Here is a 24,794-nt window from a genome sequence, read left to right as displayed (position 1 = left end):
TTCTAGTATCTCTATATTGATTTCTGGTCATCTGGTAGGTAAGTTGCTTCTTTTATTACTCTGGAGTGGACTTTGAGGAGAAAGATTTCCTCTTCTTTTTCCAGACTCCTCTGGTGACTCTCCTTGTGTCAGTGCAGTCAAATATGCAGTGGGCCACCTGCACTGTGGTTTTGGTTGCTCCTATGATGGTGAGCTATCCTCCTGGTGGTAGAAGCTTTCATGGTGGCTGCTGCAAACCACCTCCATGGAAGTGGTGGAGGGCCTCCCTGTTCCAGGGTTAGCACTTCTTCTGCCTTTGTGTGGGTGGGGGTTAGAGCTGCTGGGGGCTTTTCCCTGACTTGTCCCTCCTTGTTGCAGTCGCATTACTTCTCCGGACATTTTAAAATGTGTTTTTTACATTTTCTGTATATGGATTCTAAACATTTCTAAGTGAGTTTATTCCTGAATATTTTAACTTTGGTAGCTCTTTATTTCTTCTATCATTATATCTTTATACTTTTTACTGATAGTTGCTTATATAGTAAACTTTTTATTTTAATTTTTCAGCTATTTTGCTAGATTTCTTACTGTTTGTAATGGTTTTCTAGGAATATTTTCCTATGGTCTTGAAATAGTGATAAATTTTTCTTCTACTTTCTGATATCTGTTTGCCTTGCTGCTTTTATTTACAATTTCATTTGCTAGTAATTCCAGAATAAGACTACTTAAAGGTGGTGATGCTAGGTGCCCTTATCTTGATTCTGAGTCTAAAACAAATGTTTTAATTGAAATCCAGGAATTATAGAAGTTCATTATCATATTGCTTTAATTTTTGCACTTATTTTGTATGCTATTCTTTCATAGTTTGGTATTTGTTATGCTAAATTATAAAATAATTAGGAAATTTCATTTTAGTTCTGTGTACTTTACCTCAAGAAGTATGAGAGGATTTACTTAGCACATCTGCTAATGGTAAGTTATAGGGTTTTACCCCTTAAACATGCTTTCAAATTTTCCATTTTATTGTTATCTATTACTTAATTTTTTGTTCTATATTCAATTAGTAATGGAGAATTACATTTTCCTCAAAAATTATTCATTCATCGTTTCATCTAGATCTCTTTTTATTTGCATAGATTTTTTCAAAATAGTTTCTTTTAATTCTCTCTGCTTCAAGGTTATGTCCACTGAATTTAGAATATATATATGTATGTATGTATGTATATATATATATATATATATATATACATCGAGGCATTTATTCTTTCTCTTATACTTGCATGTCAACTTGGAACTTGGATGTGTATAAGAATTTAATTTTTAATACTTGAACACAACCTTCTAACCAACATCTAGATCAAGACAAGACAGCATATTGCATTATTTAAAGCTCCTTCTAGCTGTTGCATAAAACTGTGGATTGAGAGAGGCACAGTGTATGTGAGAAGTCTCACTGTCTCCCCATACACTCCATTAATTATTCACCCAAATGTAAATATCCTGATTTCCTATCACCATAATTTAATTCTCACTGTTCTTGAAGTCTATTTAAGTGATCACATGTAGCATGGAATCTATTGTGTCTGTCTTCCTTCACTTCACTGTGAGGTTGATGGAGTTTGGATGTGTTGTCCCCTCCAAAACTCATGTGGGAATTTGATCCCCAATGTGGCAGTGTTGGAAACTGATTGGGTCATGGGGTCAGATCCCTCATGAATGGATTAATGCTCTCGCTGGGGGAGGGGGGATTAATGAGTGAGTTCTCGCTCTATTAGTTCCTGCAAGAGCTCATTGCTTAAAAAGACCCTGGTACCTTCTTTCTCTCTCTTGCTTCCTCTCTCTTGTCTCCTCTTGCCATGTGATCTTCTTGTACCTGCGAACTGCCTGCCACTTTTCGCCATGAGTAGAAGCAGTCTGAGGGCCATGCCAATGCAGCTGTGCCAGAATTGTCCGCCAAATAAATCTCTTTTCCTTGTAAATTACCCAGTCTCAGGTATTTCTGTTATAGCAACACAAAACGGACTAAAACAGGGGTCAACCTCATTGTGACATGTAGTCTTAATTTGATCTTTTTCTATGTTGTATAGTAATTACACAAATGTGAGAATTCATCTACCTGTTTTACTTGTGATGATCATATGTCTATTGAAAATAATATTTTTTATTGCTATATTGTATAATAAATCTTGGTATCCAATACTATAAGTTAACCAACTTTGTTCTTCAAGACTGCCTTCCCTCTTCCTGGGCCTTGGCACTATCATGAAGTTTTATATAATTTCTCAATGTCAAAAAGTCTGCTAGAATTTTTGAGAAGGATTATATTGAATCTACCTATCAGTTTTGTGAAAAATTGACATCTTTTTTCTTTCCCCCTTTTTAAAAATTTTAGGTATTTATTTTTGTGGGGTCCAGTGTGTTGTTTAAATACATGCATATATTACACAATGATTCACCTATGGTAGATAGCATAGTTTTGTGCCTATTAGTCTACCATTCTCTCCTCCACCCTCCTCTCCTCTGGTAACCATTATGCCACTCTCTACTTATATGAGAACCACTTTTTTTTCTTTTAGATTACACAAATGAGTAATTTTGTGTGGTATTTGTCTTTCTGTGCCAGACATGATTAACATGATTTTTTTTCTAGTTCCATCCGTGTTGCTGCAAATAATAGGATATCATTTCTTTTTATAGCCAAATAGTATATCATTGTGTAAATATGCCAGTTTTTTATCCATTCATCCATTGATGTGCAGTTAGGTTTATCCCATCTCTTGGCTATTGTAAATAGCATTGTGATGAACATGGGAGATGCAGGTTTCTTTTTGATAAATTGGTTTCATTTCCTTTGGGTATATACCCAGTAATGGGATATCTGGGTCATAAGGTAGATATTTTTAGCTCCCTGAGAAACCTCCATACTATTTTCCACAATGGCTGTATCAATTTACATTTCCACCAATGTTGTAGGACGGCTCGCTTTTGTCCACATACTTGGCAGTATTTGTTATTTCCTGTCTTATTGATAATAGCTATTCTAACTGGAGTTAAATGATGTTTCATTGTAGTTTTAATGTGCATTTTCCAGATGATTAGTGATGATTAGCATTTTTTATGTGCTTTTTGGTCATTTGTATGCCTTATTTTTAGAAATGTCTGTTCAGGTCCTTTGCCCATTTTTTAATTGGGTTATTTGGGTTTTTGCTAGTGAGTTGTTTGAGTCCTTGTATATTCTGGATATTAGCCCTTGCCTGATGTGCAAACACTTTTTCCCATTTTGTAGATCCTCTCTTCACTTTGTTGATAGTGTCCCTTGCTGTGCAGAAGATTTTATTTTGAAGTAGTCTCATTTCTGTCTTTTTGCTTTAATTGCCAGTGCCTTTGCAGTATTGCTAACAAAGTGCTGCCCACTCCCATTTCATGTAGAATTTCCCCTATGTTTTCTTCTAGTAATTTTATAGTTTTGAGTTTTAAATTTAGATCTTTATTCCATTTTGATTTGATTTTTGTGGGTGGTGAGATACAGGGGTCTGGTTTCTATCTTCTGCATGTGAATATCCAGTTTTCCCAACACCTTATATTGAAGAGGCTATCCTTTCTGCATTGTATATTCATGGCACACTTGTCCAAAATCAGTTGGCTGTAAGTGCATGGGTTTACTTCTGGGCTCTCTGTCTATTTTTATCCCAGTACCATGCTATTTTGGTTACTATAGCTTTATAGTATATTTTGAAGTGAGGAAGTGTGATCCAACTTTTTTCTTTTTGTTCAAGATTGCTTTAGCTTTAAAGGATCTTTTGTGGTTCCATACAAATTTTAAGATCATTTTTTTCTATTTCTGTAAAGAATGTCATTGGTATTTTGAAAGGAATTGCATTGTATGTGAAGATATCTTCGGGTAATATGTGCATTTTAATGATGTTAATTATTCCAACTCATGTCTTTTCATTTATTTGTGTCTTCAATTTTTTTTTTACCAATGTTTATACTTTTAATTGTAGAAGACTTTCACCTTCTTGGTTAAATTTATTCCTAGGTATTTCATTTTTTTAGTAACTATTGTGAATGGTATTACTTTCTTGACTTTTTTTTTCAGCTATTTTGTGAATGGCATATAGGAAGGCTATTGATTTTTGTGTGTTGATTTTGTATCCTGCCATGGTACTGAATTCATTTATTAGTTCTAGTAATTTTTTGTGTCATCTTTAAGGTTTTCTATTTATAGGTTGATGTCATCTGCAAATAGGGACCGTCTGACTTTCTCCTTTCTGATTTGAATGCCCTTTATTTCTTTCTCTTGCTTTATTGCACTGGCTAGAACTTCCAGTCATATGTTGAATAAGAGTGGGGAAAGTGGGCATCTCTATCTTGTTCCAGATCTTAGAGAAAAAGCTTCCAATGTGTAACCATTCAGTAAGATATTAGCTGTGTGCCTGTTATATATGGCTTTTATTGTGTTGAGGTAGATTCCATCTATACCTAGCTGAGTGTTTTTATCATGAAGTAGTATTGGTTTTTATCAAATGCTTTTTCTGCATCTATCAAAAAGATCATTTTTTTCCCTTCATTCTCCTGATGTGATGTATCATGTTTATAGTTTTGTGTATATCGAACCATCCTTCCATCCCTGGTATGAATCTCATTTGATCATGGTGAATATTTTTAATGTGATGATGGGTTTTGCTTGCTAGTATTCATAGAGGATCTTTGTATCTGCATTCATTAGGGATATTGACCTATAGTTTTCTTTTTTCTTTTTTTATTTTTTGGTTGTTGTTATACCTTTTTCCAGTTTGGGTATAAGGTTAATGCTGGCCTTGCAGAAAGAGTTTGGAAGTATTCCTCCCTCTTCAATTTTTCGGAAGAGTTTGAGAAGAATTTGTATTAGTTCTCCTTTAAAAGATTGGTAGAATTTGGCAGTAAAGCCATCTGGACTTGGAGTTTTCTTAGTTATTTTTATTACCACTTCAATCTCATTACTCATTATTGGTCTGTTTAGGTTTTCTTGCTCTTCATATTCAACATGAGTAAGTTGTATGTGTCCAGGAATTTTTCCATTTCTTCTAGGTTTTCCAATTTGTTCACATATAGTTGTTCTTAGTAATTTCGTATCATCCTTTGTATTTCTGGGGTATCAGTTGTAATGATTTTATTTATTTGAGTCTTCTCTCTTTTTTTCATCATTAGTCTAGCCAAAGATTTATCAATTTTGTTTATCTTTTTGAAAAGTAATGTCTTTGCTTCAACAATCTTTTGTATTTTTTTAATCTCTAATTCATTTATTTATTCTCTGATCTTTGTTATTTCTCTCCTTCTACTTATTTGGGGTTTGGTTTGTTCTTTTTTTCCTAGTTACTTGAGGTGTAACTTTAAGTTGTTTATTTGAAGTCTTTCTTCTTTTTTGATGTGAGCATTTATTGTTGTAAACTTCCCTCTCAGAACTACTTTTACTGTATCCCATAGGTTCTGATATGTTGTGTTTTCATTTTCATTTGTCTCCAGAGATTTTTAATTTCATTTTTGATATCTTCTTTGAACTATTTGTTGTTTAGAAGCATACTGTTCAATTTCCATGTATTCATATGGTTTCCAGTTTCCCTTTTGTTGTTGATTTCTGGTTTTATTCCATTGTGGTCAGACAAGGTAATTGATATAATTTCAATATTTTTAAATTTGCTGAGACTTGCTTTGTATCCTAACATATTGTTTATTCTAGAGAATGTTCCAAGTGCTGCTGAGAAGACTGTGTATTCTACAGCTGCTGGATGAAAAATTCTGTAAATGTCTGTTAGGTCAAATTAGCCTATAGTAGAGACTAATTCTTATGTTTCCTGGTTAATTCTCTGTCTCAATGATCTATCCTTTGCTAAAGTGGGGTGTTAAAGTCCCAACTATTATTGTGTTAAAGTTCCCAACTATTACTTTATTAAAGTCTATTTCTCCCATTAGATCCAATAGCAATTACATTGTATAACTGGGTGCTCTGCAGTTGGGTGCATATATATTTAGAATTGTTAGATCTCTTAATAAATTGATCCTTTGATAACTATATAATGAACTTCCTTTCTTTTTTTACTTTTCTGGCTTGAAATCTATTTCATCTGATATAAGTCTTGCTACTCCTGCTGTTTTTTGGTTTCTATTTGCATATGATATATTTTCCATCCCTTCACTTTCAGTCAGTGTGTATCTTTATAGGTGAAGTGAGTTTCTTATAGGCAGCATACTGTTGGTTCTTATTTTATAATCCATTAAGCCACTTTTTGTCTTTTAATTGGGGCATTTAATCCATTTACATTTACAGTTACTATTGATGCATAGAGACTTGTTACCACCATTTTGTTACTTTTTTTCTGGTTGTTTTGTTGATTCTTTTTCCTTTTCTCTGGTCTTACTGTCTACCTTTGTGATTGAGTGGCTTTCTCTAGGAGGGTATTTTGATTTTTCACTATTTATTTTAAGTATATCTCTTATAAGTGCTTGTGTTATAGTTACCATGAGGCTTTACCAAAAAAATGTTATAGTTAGATTATTTTAGACTGGTTATTAAGTTTAACAACTGAACTTTCATATCTAAGAAAAAAGAGAGCCCAAAGCCAACTCTATGCTTTGGGGTCATTCTCCCACACTTTTTGACATTTTCTTGTTTCAAGTTACATATTTTAATATTGTATATCTCCTATAAAATTGTTGTATTTGTTGTCATTTTGTTAGGTTTATCCTTTAGACTTCCTACTAAGGATGTAAGCAATTTATTTACCCCCCTTACAACACTGGAATAGTCTGCTGTTGTCTGTGTATTTACTTTACTAATGAGTTATGCACCATCAAATGTTTTCTAGCTGCTTCTTTGTGTCATCTCCTTTCAATTGAAGACCTCCCTTTAGCATTTCTCTAAAGGCAGTTCTAGTGTTGAATTCCCTTAGTTTTGTTTGTTTGTTTTGTGTTTTGTTTTTTTTGGCTTTTGGTTTTGGTCTGGGAGAGACTTTATTTCTTCTTCATATTTGAAGGTTAGTTTTACTGTATACAGAATTCTTGGCTGGCAGTCTTTTTCCTTCATCACTCTGAATATATCATACCATTTTCTTCTGGCATGTAGGGTTTTGTACTGAGAGATCTGCTAAAAGACAGATTGGGGCTCTGTTGAATGTTATGTGTTTCTTTTCTCTTGCCGGTTTCAGTATTCTCTTTGTGTTTGTCTTTTGATAATTTGATTATGGTGTGCCTTGGGGTGTTTCTCCTTGGGATGAGTTTGATTGGCAAACTCTGAGCTTCCTGTACCTGAATACTGTCATTTTTCTCCATACTTGGGAAATTTTCATCCATTATTTCCTTGAATATAGTTGCTACATCTTTTCCTTTTTCCTCTACTTTAGGTGTGCCGATTATGTGGAGGTTATTTTGCTTGAGGGAGTCCCATATTTGCTGTATTTCTGCTTCATTTTTTTCTTATTCTTTTTTTTCTTTTTGTACCTCTGATCTGATAATGTCATATGTTATATCTTCAATCTCACTGATTCTTTCCTCAGTTCAATTAAGTCCCCTGTTGGAGCTTTCTATCAAGTTTTTTAGTTCAGGTAATGTATTCTTTATTTCTAGAATTTCTATTTGTTTGGTTTTTTATTATTGATTCTATTCCTTTATCAAGTTTCTTGTTCTGCACCTAGATTGTTTTCCAGATATTATTTAATTTTCAATCTGTATTTTCTTGTGACTCCCTGAACATCCTTAAGAGGATTATTCTGAATTCTCTGTAAGACATTTCATAAACTTGCTGTTCCACTGAGTCAATTGCCGGTGCTTTGTTTATTTCCTTTCAGGGCATCATATTTCTCTTTTATTTCTTTATCTTTTTGTCTTTACATTAATGACTTGGCATTTGAGGAGAGTGCTACTTTTTCTAGGTTTTATAGGTGTTATTTGGTAGTGTTAGACCTTTGTTGGTTAATTTCAGAGCTTTGTCTCTTGTCTGTGTGTGTATGTGTTTCAGTTTCACCACCACTTAATCACTGCACTGGAACTAATTTGTTGCCCTTTGGTTAATTCCAAAATTGGGAGAACTTCCTGTAAAGACCAGCAGTTGAGCCCTGTGGTTGAACTAAATTGCTTCTTTGCTGCTGATTCTCTGGGAAAATCTTTTTGTGAGGATCAGATTTTAATTGTGGGCCTTTTAATCACTTTTGGGTCTTGTAAGGTCACATACACCTAGACTGTGGATATTCTGGCCCAGGATTGAGTCTTTCCAGCAAACTGCACCCCATGCAGTTGCATCACCCTGACCAGTTTCCACTGAGTGGGCATGTGTTGATCAGAGGGCCAATCAGCTTCCTATGCTGCAGCCCAATGTTCCCCTGGTGGGCCAGCCACCCCTCCAATCTCCCACACTCCAGTTGCTTCCTGTGGGGCAGGATGCACATGAGTCCCTCATGATGACCCATGGGTAGCTCCTATTTTTGGTCAGCTGTAGCCCCTGACTCTATGTGGATCCATGGAAACCCCGTCAGTGTTCTCACTGGCCTGGGAGCTGATATGGTGTGCTCCAAGGCCCTCTTCTCCACTGCAGACTCCAAGAAACTTCACACAAAAGGCTCATTTGTGGCTTTTGCCAACTTCTGATCAATATATTCACCCCACTAGCCCTGAAGCCACCAGGGTTCAAAATGGTCAGAGGAGTTCTTTCTTCTTGTCATGCCTTCTCCCACCTTCACAAATGTCGGGCCTTTAAAGATTAACGCCACCTTAAGTGACATTACAAGTGGATTAACATGGCAGCCTAAGACGGCGCTGGGAGGAAGTAGGGTGGGAGTGTCTGCGGGAACTTTGCCTTAGCCCTTATTGGCCGCACTCGTGAACACTGCATGATTGCAATACATAGGCATTGAGACAGGAACGCTTAAGCTGATTGGAGGTTGTAAAAAACCTGCCTTCCCCATTTGCCTTTAAAAGCAAGTGCTTGTGTTATAACAAATGGAACTGCTTTGACAAAACCCCCACTGCATCTGAGTGTCCTTTAAACTGGGCTGTTTGGGGCTGGCAGTGTGCTCACCTCTCTTCACGGCTCTCTTCCCCCGTCTCCTTCCAAAGGGGACAGGAGGGAAAGAGGAATCTGGGCCGTTCGCTCGCCCACCAAAAGGAACAAGGCTAGGGCTGTTCGGGTCAGCCAGCGGCGGACCCAACACACAAACTCTGTGGGTCTCTCCTCTTCTTCCCTTGGGCTCCACTAGTCCCAGGTTGGCAGTCTTTGCTTTTTAATAGTTGAAAATTGATCAGATGTGGATGAGCTGATGCTGAGGAGCATCTATTTCCCCACCTTGATAACATCACTTCCCGAATCGACATCTTTTTTTTTTTTTGTCCTTTTTGAGACCGGCCGCACTGCACTCAGCCAGTGAGCGCTGTGAACGCACCGGTCATCCCTATATAGGATCCGAACCCACGGCGGGAGTGCTACCATGCTCCCAGTGCTGCACTCTCCCGAGTGCGCCACGGGCTTGGCCCCTCGACATCTTTTTTATATCAAATCTTTTAATCCACTAACATACTATACCTTTCTATGTATTTATGTCTTTTTCAATTTCTCTCAGTAATGTTTTATAGTTTTCTGTAGAAAGACCTTGCACATCTTGAGTTGGACTTATTCGTAGATATCTTTCCTGATATTTTATAAAAGTTGCTATTTTATTTCTCCTTTAACTGTTGTTGCTTGTTATAGAACCATAATTGATTTTTTTTATTAATAGTCTTTATTTTGTTTTTTTTTTTTAAAGATGACCGGTAAGGGGATCTTAACCCTTGACTTGGTGTTGTCAGCACCATGCTTAGCCAGCAAGTGAACCGGCCATCCCTATATGGGATCCGAATCCGGGGCCTTGGTGCTATCAGCACCACACTCTCCCGAGTGAGCCACGGGCCGGCCCAATAGTCTTTATTTTGGAGAACAATTTTAGATGTACAGAAAAACTGAGCAGATAATTGTGGTCAGAGAACATATTATCGATGATCTTAGTCTCTTAAAAAAAAAAAAAAAAGGAAAATTTAAACAAAACAAAACAAAAAAGGTAATGGAAAGATTTCCATTATCTTTCGATTGTATTTTTCCATGAACTTGTTGAAGTACCCTTGTTTTTATATTCTGTTTTATGCAATTTATCTTGCTAAACTTAGGTGTTTAACTTTTGTTTCTTATTTCTTTTTATTAAGTGGACTGTTTGATATGCTTAAACATTAATTTGCCTCTGAAAAGTTTATTTGTCTTCCTCTGTTGAAATTAGTTTGATATTTGCATGCTTTTGGAGACTGTAGAGAGCTATTTCAAATAATTGTAGAGATTATAAATTGAAATGTGTAAATTTTAATGTCTTACATCGCATTTTTATCAAAAATTGAGCCCTACTTTCTACAGAGTATTTTGTTATTCATCTGTTACTCAGTTTATGTACTTGTTATTTGAACAAATAAATGTGCATATCCTTTGTTGGGAAAATAGAATAGTTTAATCAGGGCCCCTTTCCTTGGGTAAGGTTGGGGGTGGTGTGGCATATTCTTTGTAAGCAAGTTGCATGTGGGTGGAATTAGTGCACATGGGCAGTGCCACCACCTTGGCTCAGGTGAACACCACTGCACAAGCAGCCATGCCTTTCCAACCTGTGACTTCCATGGACCTGTTTGCCAGTTACCTAGCTCATAGATCTGCAAGGGGTCTGGTGACCCAGCCTGGCATGTGAGGGGTCTGGGGACCCAGCCTGGCATGTGAAGGGTCTGTGACCCAGTCTGTGAATAGGATGGAGGGGTCTGTGAGCTCTAGACCCAGCCCTTGCTTGACAATTGGCCTAGTCAGTGCAGGATTATCAGCAGGTAAAAGAGCCTGACAATTGGTATGGTCATGTAGCTTTACAACTGGCATCATGAACAGGATTAGTAGCTCAACAATTGGCACTGTTGGCAGGATTCCTACATTAGCAGAGCACCAAAATTGGTGTAGTCTGCTACAGGATTCTGAGCAGGTACAGGAGCCAAAAGCCCTTGGAAGAAGGAAGAAATGTGGCTACTTTTGAATATGGTCTGCCATATGGCCACCTTCCTGTTGACTGGGATCTGGTTGCTGCTAACTGTACTGCAAGGCAACATAGACCAGGCACCATGGCAGAAAATCCCTTGGGAAGGGGAGGAAATGTGGCTATCCTTGAGCTCGTGGTGCCTGGTGGTCACTTTTCTGCTGACCAGAGCCTGGCTGCTGTTAACTATGATGCAAACTGATAGAGATTTGCAGCAGAAAGCAGAGTTGTTGGAAGCAAGGATGATTATCCTGGAGGATGACGTGCAGCAACTGGCCACTCCTGCCCCTCACACCAGAGAAGACAACCAACCCGGTGGTGAGTTGGGGAAAATCGTGTGTCTCCAGGCATGACCTGTTGTGCATGAGAAATTGAGACAGTAAAGCAGCAGAAACAGGAAGATCCTGGCTACTGCAGCTATGGGACCTAGGGGTAGATGGTGTAACGTGCTCTAGAGATGATATAGTAAATGCACGTTGCATGTGTATGAAGGCAAATGGCTTGAAGGGTGCCACTCAAACCCGATGGCTTGAAGGATGCTATAGAAACCTGAGGAAAGAATGAGGAAAGAGTGCCACCTGCAGATGGGCAGATGACCTGAGGATGGGTGCCCCTGCAGAATTTCAAGTATGTTTTCCCCTGGTGAAAAGGTGGAAAAGTTAGTCTCCATTACTACGTGCCTGTCTTGGTGGCAGTGGTTACAAAAGAGCCACAGATATGCATGAGGGTAAGGAAGCCATTCCTTGATGGGCTGGGTGAATGCAACTATTTGAACTGCTTGGGTGAATGCTGCCAAAACTGCCTGAGACTGAGTGAATAGCCAGTGGAAGCTGAGCTGAGCGAAGTAATTCAAAAGTGGAGAGAAGCAGAGAAGAGCAGTAGAAAAATGCAAGGGTTGAGCAGATAAAACTGGTTGCTAAAGACATTATCTTGGCAGTGAGGCAGTCAGATACTAAGAACCAAGACAATGGGGAAAATGCCCTAAAGGCATTTGAGAGGTCTGCAAGGGTGCCCCACCCATCACACACCCTGAGGGCATTTGAGAAGTTTGGGAGAGTACCCCTCCCATCCTAGAAGGACTGAGTTGTCCTGGAGGACAGACCTAAGTGTCATTGCCCTTGGCAAACTGCTCCTTGTATCGCAGCTGCTCTGGCTGGAGCAATCCTGCCTCAGCACCTCCAAAGAAAAAAGCTGAAAACCTTGGTGGCATTTACAGTTCACATTGTGTTAAGTTTTCAGGTCAGCAGTATGTGAGAGCAGTGGATGTGTGGCAGCCTCCACCTAAATTTCAGAAGATGTATGAAAAAGCAAGGGGCACACAGGTGGAGACCTGCTGCATGGGTGGAGCCACTGTGGAGGTCATCTACAGAGCAATGTGGAGCAGAAAAGTGGGGTCAGAGCCCCCATAGAGAATCCCCACTGAGGAAATGTCTAGTGGAGCCAGGATGGTGAGGCTGCCACAAGAAGCCCAGAACTGTGGGACTGCTGGCAATGTGTAGCACCATCTTGGAAAAGCTGCAGGCACCAAGGCAGCTCAATGGGCTGCACTTGGCAGAGCTGTAGGAGTGAGGTTGCCCAATACTTTAGGGGTCCAGGTGCCCCAGTGTGCTTAACATTTGCCCTGTTTGGGTTTTGAATTTGTTTGGGGCCTGTTTTTCCTTTCTATTCCACCCTTCTGGAATGGGAATGTGTACCCAATGTCTTTCCCACTGTATCTTGGAAGGAGATAAACTTGTTTTTGACTCTTTACAGGTTCACAGCTGAAAGGAATTTTGCCTTTAGTCTCAGAGGAGGCTTTGGACTTTGAACTTTTGAGTTGATGCTTCAGTGAGCTAAAGACTTTTGGGACTAGGATGGAATGTGTAATATGAAATGTAAAGGTCATTTATCCTTGCTGAGGGAACATCGTGAAAGATTCTGAATGCATAGATTGTACGGCGAGGGACCCTGAAGAGGTGGATTGTTGGGAAAATAGAATAGTTTTATCAGGACCCCTCGCCTTGGGTAAGGTTGGGGTTGATGTAGCACATTCTTTGTAAGCAAGTTGTATGTGGGTGGAATTAGTATGCATGGGCGGTGCCACCACCTTGGCTGGCATCGGGTGAACACCACCGCACAAGTGGCCATGCCTTTCCAACCTACAGTATCCAAGGACCTGTTTGCTGGTTACCTAGCTCATAGACCTGCGTGTGAGGGGTCTGGTGACCCAGCTTGGTGTGTAAGTGGTCTGGGGACCCAGCCTGGCATGTGAAGCATTCGTGACCCAGTCTGGACAATGGGGTTGAGGGGTCTGTGAGCTCCAGACCCAGCCCTAGCTTGACAACTGGCCCAGTTGGCAGGATTACAGGCAAGTAAAAGAGCCCTTAGCACCGCATCCTTAAAAAAGAAAAGACGGTATTTGATGTCAAGAGACTGGATAATATCAAGTTTTTATATGTAGATAGAACACAGGAAAGAGAACTAAGTCTTGTGACAACAATGTTTATAAGATTGGAAGAAAAGAAAATCTAGAAAGAGACACATAAAATCAAAAGACAGTAACATAAGAGGATATCAAAAAATTTTTTGAGATGCTAAGTAAAGAAAGTGCTTCAAGAGAGAGGGAGTGAAGAATTTTTCCAAATGCTTCTTAGAAGACTAGTGAGAATTGACCAATAAATTGGGTGGCAAGGAAGTCTTTACTGGCCTGGACAAGAATACTGTTATTGGAGTGTTCCTTGAGAAAATGGAAGAAGTAGAAATGGAGACTATAAGTATAGATAACTCTTTTGAGGAATTCTCACAGGAATAACAAGTTAAAATGGGAACAGAAAAAAAGAAATTGGGTAGTGGCTGAAGAGAAATTTGAGATCAAAGAAGAGGGATTTATTTTAAGGAATACAGAAATGACACCATATAAAAGAAAATTTTGAGAGAGATATTACTGAAGCAATGTCTCTGAATCTGAAATAAAAGGCAAGGTTATCACTGAGAGTAGGCAGAGCAATGAGAGTTGATGTTTTGCAGATGGAGTACGTATGTGATAGCCACCTAAGACAGGCTTTTACCACGAAGACCAGATAATAAATATTTTAGCCTCTGTAAATGATACAGTCTCTATTACAGCTTCTCAACTTCTGTGTTGTAGTATAAAAGCAGCCACAGGCAATACATAAACAAATGAGCATGGCTGTGATTCAATACAATTTTACTTTCAAAAACAGGCAGAGAGATGGATTTGGCTCACAGGCTATAGCTTACTAATTACTAAACTAGGAAAACAAAAAAAAATAAATGGACTAGGGAAATGCAATAGGATTTCCAGGAAGCTCTAAAGGCTATAATTAAGGTCAGAATGAGGTTAGAATTAAGAATGTAAAGTGGGACCAATCAGAGTGAAGTGGTTTTCTCTAGCCATGTTTTAGGTCAGGGGGGAGGGGGCAGGTGCTGTAAACATTCTAAAGCAAACGTTGAACAAGACATAAATCTTTCATCCTTGGTTTCTTCCAACATGTGAGCTGCTCCAGTCATGTATCCTCTCCTCTCTTCCCATTCCTATAATCGTGTGCCTTCTTTACTTGGTTGCACATCATTCTTCATTTAGCGGCCCGAGAGATTGCCTTAATTCCTGTAGCAGACAGGCAGTTTCTTGCTTTCTACCAGGCAGCGTTGCCCCACTTTATTGGCCTGTCATGTTCTAAGCACGACTCCCTAAGCCTTGCGTAATCTGGGCTCTCCCTCCCCAGGATCATCTCATGGCTCTTTATCCTCTTATTACTGCACTCCCCATGTACAGATCCTGTTTTTGTTTCTCCAGTGTATCAAAGCTTATTCTTTCCTCAGGCTCCTTCCTCTGTTTAAAATCCTCCTCCCAGAAACTCTCCTGAATTCCCAGTCACTGTCAAACACACACATTTGAAATGGTCCTTCCTCTTTGAGGCTTTTTCTCAACAACCTGAATACTCCCCACCTGTCACTGTGTAGCCCCTCCTACCCACACAGCCACCTGTTAATTTTTGTCCTAATGCACTGACCTTTCCTTTCATTGGATTCAACCTAATATGTAATTATGAATTTTTAGCTGATGTCATTTGTTTGATGTCTATATGGCCCACTAGATTGAACACACCATAAGAACAGGATTCGTGTATTTGTTCCACCAGTACGTATCCTGGCATGGCCCTTGGTTATAGAAGATTTGTAGTAAATATTTGTTGATGAAGAAATGAAAGAATTATACCAGACTTACCTCATGTGCTCTAGGGTTGAGAGGTAGGATGGGATCCCCACTGCTGCCTTCAGACTGTTACTGCTTGTATTAGTCTGCTCAGGCTTCCATAAGAAAATACCACAAACTGGAATGGCTTTAGAAAAAAGAAATTCATCTTTTCAGAGTTCTGTATACTGGAAGTCCAAGATCAACGTGCCAGCAGGGTTGGTTTCTGGTGAGGTCTCTCTCCTCAGCTTGTAAAAAGAGCCCACTTGCTATGTCTTTGTGTGGCCCTTTCTCTGTGTGTGCTGATGGAGACAGAAGGAGCTATAGCATATCTTTCTCTTCATATACGGACACGCCTCACTTAACCTTAATTACTTAATCACCCATTTAAAGACCCTAACTCCAAATACTATCACAGTGGAATTAGGACTTCAACATATGAATTGGGGGAAGAAACTCAGACCATAACATTCTTCCCTCTGGAACCCCCACATTCAAGTTCTCCTTGAATGTGAAATACATTCACCCCATCCCAACAGCCTCAGAAGTCTTAACTCATTCCAACATCAATTCTAAATCCAGAGTCTCATCTAAATACCATCTAAATCAGGTATGAATGAGACTCAAGGTAGGATTCAGCCTGGGGCAAAGTTCCTCACCAGCTGTAAATCTGTGAAACAAGACAAGGTATGTGTTTCTAAAATATATCCCATGGCCCTGGCCAACAGCCCCACACCCTTGGCTCTGGTCAGACACCCTCATACGGCTAGGAGGCAGCCTTTCCTTCTGGCCTGCTGACACAGAGCAAGTGGCCCCACCCTGTGAAACCAAGGAGGAAAAAGCCTTGCCCCTGGACCTATGTGAGAGTGGCAGCCCTGGCAATCTCTAAATCACCTTCAGAGTCATTCTTACTTTTTATTGAAGGATAATGTCCATTCAAATCCAGAAAGCTTTATTGTCCTGTTCTGTCAAATGCAAGAAATAGGACAGCCTTTCCTTACTTTCCTGTTTTCAGCCCCCTGTAGTCCACACTATTAGTATTTCTGCTGATATAATCCCATCTCTATTCCTGACTTGAGCTGAGATGACTGAGTAAATCCATGGGTAATCTCTTTATTAAGCGACTGTCCAGCTATACCCTGGTATTCTCTCCAGAACATTTGCTTATTTTTAAAACATAGGCTGGGAATTTTCCACATCTTCAAGTTCTTATTCCTTTTTGCTTAACAATTACTTCAACTTATTTCTGTCCTCTCAGATTTTGCTATAAGCAGTAAGGACAAACCAGGCCACACCTTCAATATTTTGTTTAGAAATCTCTTCTGCTAAATATCTAAGGTCATCACTCACAAGTTCTAGCTTCCACAAAACCCTAGAACACAATTTAGCCAAGTTCTTGCTATGTTTTAATAAGATCATCTTTCCTCCAATTTCCAATAAAATATTCCTTATTTCTGTCTGAGGCCTTACCAGAAGCACCTTTAATGTTCATATTTCTACCAACATTCGTGATGAAATATGTGTTCTATAAGACAATAGAAGCTTTCTCTACAGTATTAGGCCTCATGGCTAGCTTATCAGCACAGCCATAATAAGCAACTTTCCACCCTATTCCCCCTTCCCTCTCCCTATCTCATGTTAATCAACTTTCCACCCCCTACCCTCTTGCTTTTGGAGAAAAAACAGAATTTGTGCAAAACAGATTCTTATGCAAAAACAACCACCCAATGCCCTTCCTCTATTTCAAACCTTATAAAACCTTCTTAGTCTGTACAGGAGGACAGCAGCTGATCTGACTTGGTCTCCACTCCATTCTAGTGGAATAAAGCTTCTTGGCTGAAATAGCACCTGGCTCAGGTCTCTCTCCCTTTTCTCCGCCTCGCTGAACCTAACATACAGCTCTCCTCATTTCTTTCTGAGCCATCACCAGAATTGCCTTTGATGTCCATATTTCTGCCAACAGTACCTTCAAGGCAATCTAGGCTTTTTCTAGCATGCAGCTCAGAACTCTTCCAGCCTAAACTCCTCACCCAGTTCCAAAGCCACTTCCACATTTTTAAGTATTTGTCAGAGTCAGCATCCCACTTCGCAATATCAAAATCTGCCTTAGGCTGCTCAGGCTGCCAAAATGAAATACCATAGACTGAGTGGCTTAAACAACAAAAATTCATCTTTTCACTGTTGTTGAGGCTGGAAGTTCAAGATCAAAGTGTCAGCAGAGCTGGAGTCTGATGAAGCTTCTCGGCTTACAGATGATGCCTCTCACCATATCCTCATATGGCCTTTTCCTTCTTTGGGCACATGTAGAGAGAGAGCTCTGGTGTCTCTCCCTCTTCTATTAAGGATACAAGTCCTATCAGATTACAAGTCCTGTCCCCACTCTTACAACCTCATTTAGCCTTAGTTATCTTCTAAAGGTTCTGTCTCCAAATACATCCACACTGGCATGACAGCTTTAATATGTAAATGTTTGGGGTCACAATTCAGCCCATAACACTTCTCCACTCCTAGACTGTGTCACGTTCTCTCTTACTGGTTCCCATAGTGCCCTGCACTCCTTTTATTACACTGCATATTAAATGTCTGATTGCATGCCTCTCTTTTCTATTAGGCTCAACTTCAGAAGAGCAGTAATTGGGGGCCAGCCCATGGCTCACTTGGGAGAGCGTGGTGCTGACAACACCAAGTCAAGGGTTAAGATCCCCTTACTGGTCATCTTTAAAAAAAATAAAAAAGAAGAGCAGTAATTGTATTTGTTTTGCTCAACATTCTATCCCAGTTACATTGCACACTACATGGCACATAGTAGACATTCAAAACTTTTTGAATAAAAGAATAAGTTTTATCTGTATCCAAAATTTTATCCTACAGAGAAACCCTATCAATTGTGTGCCTTAACTAACTACATTCTTCTTATGGAAAACATATAATCTTTAGAAGATTTTAACTTTGTTTCTACAGGTAGGGACAGTCTGAAGGTAGAAAACAGGTGAAATAGAAATAAGTTTTATATACAAGTTATAAAGTCAAATATTGCTCTTAAAATATATAAAGGTAACTTGGAAATTGTGGAAAATTTTATCAAGAACAAGCAAAATACATAGTTTAAAAATCATAGTACTTTATATAAATTGTTGAAATTGTGTGAAAGATAGTAAAATCATCCCATTTATTCTCAAAGAGCAATCTATCCTGAAATACAAGTCCTGTTAAATTTAGGAACTCATTTCTTAAATGATTGAAGTAATTGCAATAATAATACTGAGAAAAACTCTCCTTATGATGTCATATTGAGCCATTTTATAAATAATTATTATTCATACCTTGTAGGTATGATGTAGATATAGTCAGTATTGGACTGCCCATATGCAGTGCAGAATTGCACCGCAGGGCTCTCTTTCATTGCGTTGCAAACATAATTAGTCAGCAGTAAACTAGCAACCTGAAGATGGAGTAAAGGGACAATGCCCTTTATGGAGTACCCACTCTTTGATATTAACTATGCAAGATGATATTCATTCTTTCATCGAATTTACAAATACTTATTTAGCATTATAACCTATCGAGTAGAAATTACCTTATGGATAAACTGAGAATGAGAGGGTTTCAGGCAATTTTCCCCAGGCTGCACAGTCAATAAAAGAAGGGCTCTAATTAGAGCCCAGATGTGTATGATTCCAAACCTGTTTGCTTAGCCACTAGTGTACATTATGTTAGTACATTCATGAAGTGTCCATTGAACACTGGAGAAGATATACATGCCCTGGTAGAAGTTGTAGTCTGAGATTTTAGTAATAGAAATTTGATCTAAGAATATTAGTTGTTTGTATAGGCAGAGTCAGACCTCATAATGATTCAAGGTCTGGCCCTCTATTGGTAGGTTCATAAAACCATTAACATCAAATCCACTAGAGTTAATTTGATTCAGGGATCTGAATACCTGCTACATGACCAAAGACTCAGTATCAGCTGGTCATAGGTTAGGAAATAACTAGAAGATTTCTGAGACACATTCTTATTCCCCAACACCCATTTACATAAGCTTTAAATAACATGAGCAGGGAAAGCAGAACACAGCCAAACATCAGTTGCTTCAGGATGTCTCAACACATGTAAAGCAGTTTCCAGATCCCTCTGCCACACAGACTATGCTTCATTACGAGAGACGAGGTCAAAAATGGTGAGAACCACTTCAATATAAAAAAGGTACCTTCCATGGTCCCTACCTAGCATTTATATTGTGCTTGTTACAAGACCTCCTTAAAAGTACATGGTTTTCTTAATAAAAGAATATCTAACTATTTAGAAGAAAAACATTGCCATAATCTCTGGTTTCCAGAGTTGTGTTTATATGAGCTTCATCTTTCCAACATGTTCAAAACACTGTCCAGTCTTCGTTATAATTTTGTAATAAATAATTACATTTTTAAAAAGTATTTGGACATCATGTGAATAAACGTACGTATGCATGAATGTGTATGTATATTATGCATGACATCTATTTTGGAAATGTTTTTCCTGCTCTACCTCATTTTTAGGATGTACATATGCATGAATGCAATATATAAAAATGGAAAATTCAAGAATGCTGGCCAGGGACTTTTTCACTGCTCACTAAAGAGCCATGTTTTTAACAGCCAAGGACATTCATACCCAAGTAAATGTGATGGGATTTTAAAAAGTGAGCTGAGATAATTCACTCTGGCTGTATGAATAGCAGCATTAAATAGGAAGAAAAGAAAAAATAAATCCTATATTTTCCAACCACGTAAAGACTTTTTCTCCTTGTACTAAAGTAGAAAAGTTCTTCCCTACTCCCTGAACATACACCCCCCAAATAACATACGGTGTCAAGTCATATCTCTGTAGGTTCTAGGTACAATTACAGCTTATCAGTAAGGAGTTTTACAGTGCACAAGTCAGACAACCCAGTAAAATTTGACCTGTTCACATTTCACATTGACTTTAATTCACTACCTTAAGAAAACAGTGTTGGAAGAAAGAAATTCAGAGTGATATTCCCAGATGTCCAGGTTTATCTTTTATCTGAAATTAGATATTAGACAACTGGTAGCTATTCATTCACTCATTCATTCATTAGTTCATTTTTTAAAAATTTATTTACTGGGTACCCAAGAAGAGCCAGAACAGTAATAAGTATTTGGAATACAGCAGTAAACACATCAAAGAAAGTCTCTCACCTCATGGAGCTTACTTTCCAGTGGGTCAGCTGCATAGGAAGTGGATAAATGAGACAGATAAATACATGACTGATAGATAGATGCACAGAAATATAGAGAGATATATACATAGATATGAAGAAAGATAATACAAAGTCAAATAGTAATAAGTGCCATGAAGAAAAATAAAATAAGGTAAAGGAATAGAGATTGACATAGAAGTGAGCTATTTTAGATAGCATATTAAGAATAGGCCTCTCGGAATAGCTTAGTGTTCAACCAGTCTGAAGAAAGTGAAGTAAGCCCTTCTTGACATCTAGAAGAAAAACGTTCTAGACAGAGGCAACAAAGAAGCACAAAAGTTTTGCTGCTTGGTATGTATAGGGAAGGGCATGAGGCCAGTAGGACTGGTGCACAGTGAGTGGGGAAATGGTAGAAGAGAAAAATGAAAGAAGGAGTTGAAGGCCAGATCATGCAGTCTTATAAGAAGATCTTTTAAAAGAATACAATCAATGTGTTGCCATAGTCTCCTCTGAAGGTTCATTTTGAGGAAGATCTACTTCTAAGCTTCTTCGGGGAGTTAGTTCCCCAAGGGTTGTGAGACTGAAGTTCGTAGTCTCACTTGCTATGGCTGGGTGCCACTCTCGGCTTCTCAACACATGTGCCTCTCACAATATGTCATCTGTCTCTCCTCAGAGCAAATGAGCAAAACAGCAAGCATCCAAGATGAAAGCTTCTTATAAGCTGTGAGTATGTCTAATGAACAGCCAAAAATTTTTTTAGGAAAGAATAAATGAATACATTTGCAGGTGGATACTTATTCTTTTTTGCTGGAGTTGATATAGCTATGTAGATTGTTTCTTCAAAATCATTGTGTTTTGCCGAGCCCGTGGCACACTCGGGAAAGTGCGGCTCTGGGAGCGCAGCAGCGCTCCCGCCGTGGGTTCGGATCTTATATAGGGATGACTGGCTGAGCGCCGCGGGTTCGGATCTTATATAGGGATGACTGGCTGAGCGCGGTGCGGCCGGTCTCAAAAAGGACAAAAATAAATAAATAAACAAAATCATTGTGTTTTAAGATATTCTGGGTAGTTTTCTGTTTGGAAGCATCTAACATACTAATAATAGTAGTTCACATCCAATGCCTTCCCACCTAACTTTATTTTCAAGATTTCTTTTAGCAGTGTGTGAGGAACAACATACTAATATCAAAAAAAATCTGTTTTGTGGATTTAATGTTGTATAAGTCATTCTGAAAGATCAACCAAATCAGGTTACACTGATATGTGAGAAAGGAGTATCTTGACAATCAAAGATCCTTCTGTTTAGTTGTGCCCTCCATGAATAATTACTCTATGTTTAAGACTTGTTATGGCTGCAGTAATTATTACTTAAGCTACAGAAGAACTTTACATAAAGCTGATTAACACACAGGTTTAAGGTGAGCCATTAGCAGAAGATTAAATTGTTGGCTCCATTGGAAAATCCTATATCGTTTGTTAAAAGATTTCAGATTGTGAGTAAAAATAGAAAATAGCTGAATTGATCGCAGACATACTGCTGGGATTAGATGAATGGCAGATGCAAAACCATTCTGAGATGCAAAAGTGGCATTTTAGCCTTCACTAAAAAGACAGTGGGTCTCACTTCCCTTGTAGCTTTAGCTCACGTCTTGCTGCCAGGTGAGCCATTAAATTACTGTGATATTGGAAAACGAGTTGGAGCTGGCTTTATTGATAAGGAAAAAAATTTAGGAAGTCTGTGTGCTTCACCCCAAGAAGGACACCTTAAATGGATAGCTAAAGAATAATAATTATGATACTCAGTTGTATAATATAAATATAATATTTTTAAAAGATACCTGCAGGGGCCGGCCTGTGGCTCACTCGGGAGAGTGCGGTGCTGATAACACCAAGGCCACAGGTTCGGATCCCATATAGGGATGGCCAGTTCGCTCACTGGGTGAGCGTGGTGCTGACAACAGCAAGTCAAGGGTTAAGATCCCCTTACTGGTCATCTTTAAAAAAAATAAATTAATTAAAAAAAAAATAAAAGATACCTGCAAAGTAAAGTATATTACCTGTAGAATTAAATATTTATTAAATATTTATAAAACTGTTCATCTCAGAGACAACGCTGATACTGTTGCTGGCTTTCTGTGGGTACAGAGATAATGAAAACCAAGGGGTTATTTGACCTATAAGAAATATAATGGTAAATAATATATATTTTCCAAATTTAACAGATAACTCAAAAATCATATACATCAGATCTTCCAGGATTCTTTTTTTTTAGGTCTTAGCAATCAAAAATTTTGGAGTTGGAGAACAGCAACAGGAATCTTGACACTTACGCATATTCGTTGGGGTCTTCAAAATTGCTCTAAAAGTCACAAAAAATGAAGTCTTATTTGAACTTTAGTTCCGCTCAGACACAAAGGCACAATTCTTGCCTTAATCTACCTTGGAAAGGTGCAGGAATAATGGCCTGGGAAGAAACTAATCAAGTACTCTACTCTACTCCCTTCCCTGCCACAATCTCTGCTTCTGTTTCCCCAGGTTAATAATTCCTCTGGGTGGGGGCAGGGAGGCAGGTTATGACAAATAGACATTCGATCTGTTAGGTCACAAATAATTGGATCAGTTATCAGTTCATTTTCTTTATATTTTAATACTTTTTTGTGTGTCTTCTAACAATTCTATTAGAATAAATATATGCAAAAATAGCAAATTTCAGAATTGGTGAGACAACTATTTAGGTTACCCACTTTAAATTCCCATGTTCTAAAAGTCTCATTTAATAATGTTCACATTCCTTGAAACTACCAAACGTTTTAAATATGATTTTATTTCCTCTGAATAATCCACAAGAAGATGGAAATGTAACCTTATCCTATCCATTATAATTTAATAACTGCATTATTTATTTAACTAGCTGTAGTTGTATTGCATTTTTTTTTTTTTTTTTTTTTTTTTTTTTTTTAGAATTACATTCAATCTAACCCTTTGGTCTACCCCACTGGAAATTTTCTTCATTGGAAAATTTATTAAAAACTTTTATCCTTTTTTGAACTTACCCATTGAATAATACAGTTCACTGATCTGATTCAAAAATGTAAGTATAGGGAAAGACTGATGTAATTGGTTTGCTCTGAATTACACAAGCTCAAATAGAATTTATGAAGGTGATGGGTAAGCTGAAAATACTGTGAAAAGATGTCTTTTAGTGGCTTCTTCACGCTGGAAAGAACAATGGGTTTTTTTTTAATCTCTGGAACAAAAAATCACCAACATAAGATTATGATGTAATATTGTCTTATGATAAAAATGCATCATTTATATATAGGGTAGTTCACATTAGCAAAAGTAAATTTTAACTTTAACTTGTTTAAAGATAAGGAATGTTTTCTAAAATTCCTTAAACTTCATTTCAATTTATTGTTATGAGCAGATCTATACATAGGTTATTAGATCCAGTTGAACAAAGAAAAAAGTTATCTAAGAATTGATTTTTCATGTTTCAGGGTAAAGTCAGTTAATTGAATTCTTTAAATAAATAAACTTTATTTTTTAGGTAGTTTTAAGTTTACAGCATAATTGAGCAGAAAGTAGAGAAAGTTTCCATATATCTTGTCCCTGTGGTCTGGAAGCAGTTATCTCCAGCCAGCATCCTACCAGAAGACACACTCATCTCAGACCCCATGGCAGGGTGGCCAACCTTTGTTCCTCAGCTCATCCTTAACTGCCCTGGATATAGGTTCTGGCTCATTTCATCTGTGCACTGAGAGCAATTCTGCCCTTTTGGGGACCTGGAAAGAGGCACATCCAGCAGTGCCCCTGCAGGCTGACATCCTAACTTCATCCCATTATGGATCTTGAAACAATCCTATACATTGGCCCCAGTCCTTCCCAACCACAGTCTGACAGCAAGTCTGCTCAGCCAGGAACCACTGGGACACATGCCTATCCAAGACTCTGGAGTCAGCCCTGAAGAGCTTAGCTTTGACTGTGGGCCTGAAACAAGACTGTGTCTCAGTTACAACCCATCACAGCCAGTCTGGAGCAGTGCAACCAGCCCAGGGACACATCCTAATGATCCAATAGGAAGCTTCCCAGAGACCTGGAGGAAGCCAGAAGACTGAAATCATATCAGATATAATCTCTGTCCAAAATGTAATGAAACTGGAAATCAATAATAGAACTAATTTCAAAAAATTTACAAATACATGGAAATTAAACAGTATGCTCCTGAATACCACTGGGTCAAAGAAGAAATTAAGAGAAATTTTAAAATATCTTGAGACAAATTGTCCCGACCCGCGGGATATTCAACGCAGACCCTGGAGGGGGGAGTGGGAATTGGATGGGACAAGAGACATGAGAA

Source organism: Galeopterus variegatus, unplaced genomic scaffold (assembly GCF_000696425.1).
Source record: "Galeopterus variegatus unplaced genomic scaffold, G_variegatus-3.0.2 Scaffold5701, whole genome shotgun sequence".
NCBI lineage: Eukaryota > Metazoa > Chordata > Mammalia > Dermoptera > Cynocephalidae > Galeopterus > Galeopterus variegatus.
Note: the sequence above shows the minus strand (reverse complement) of the source record.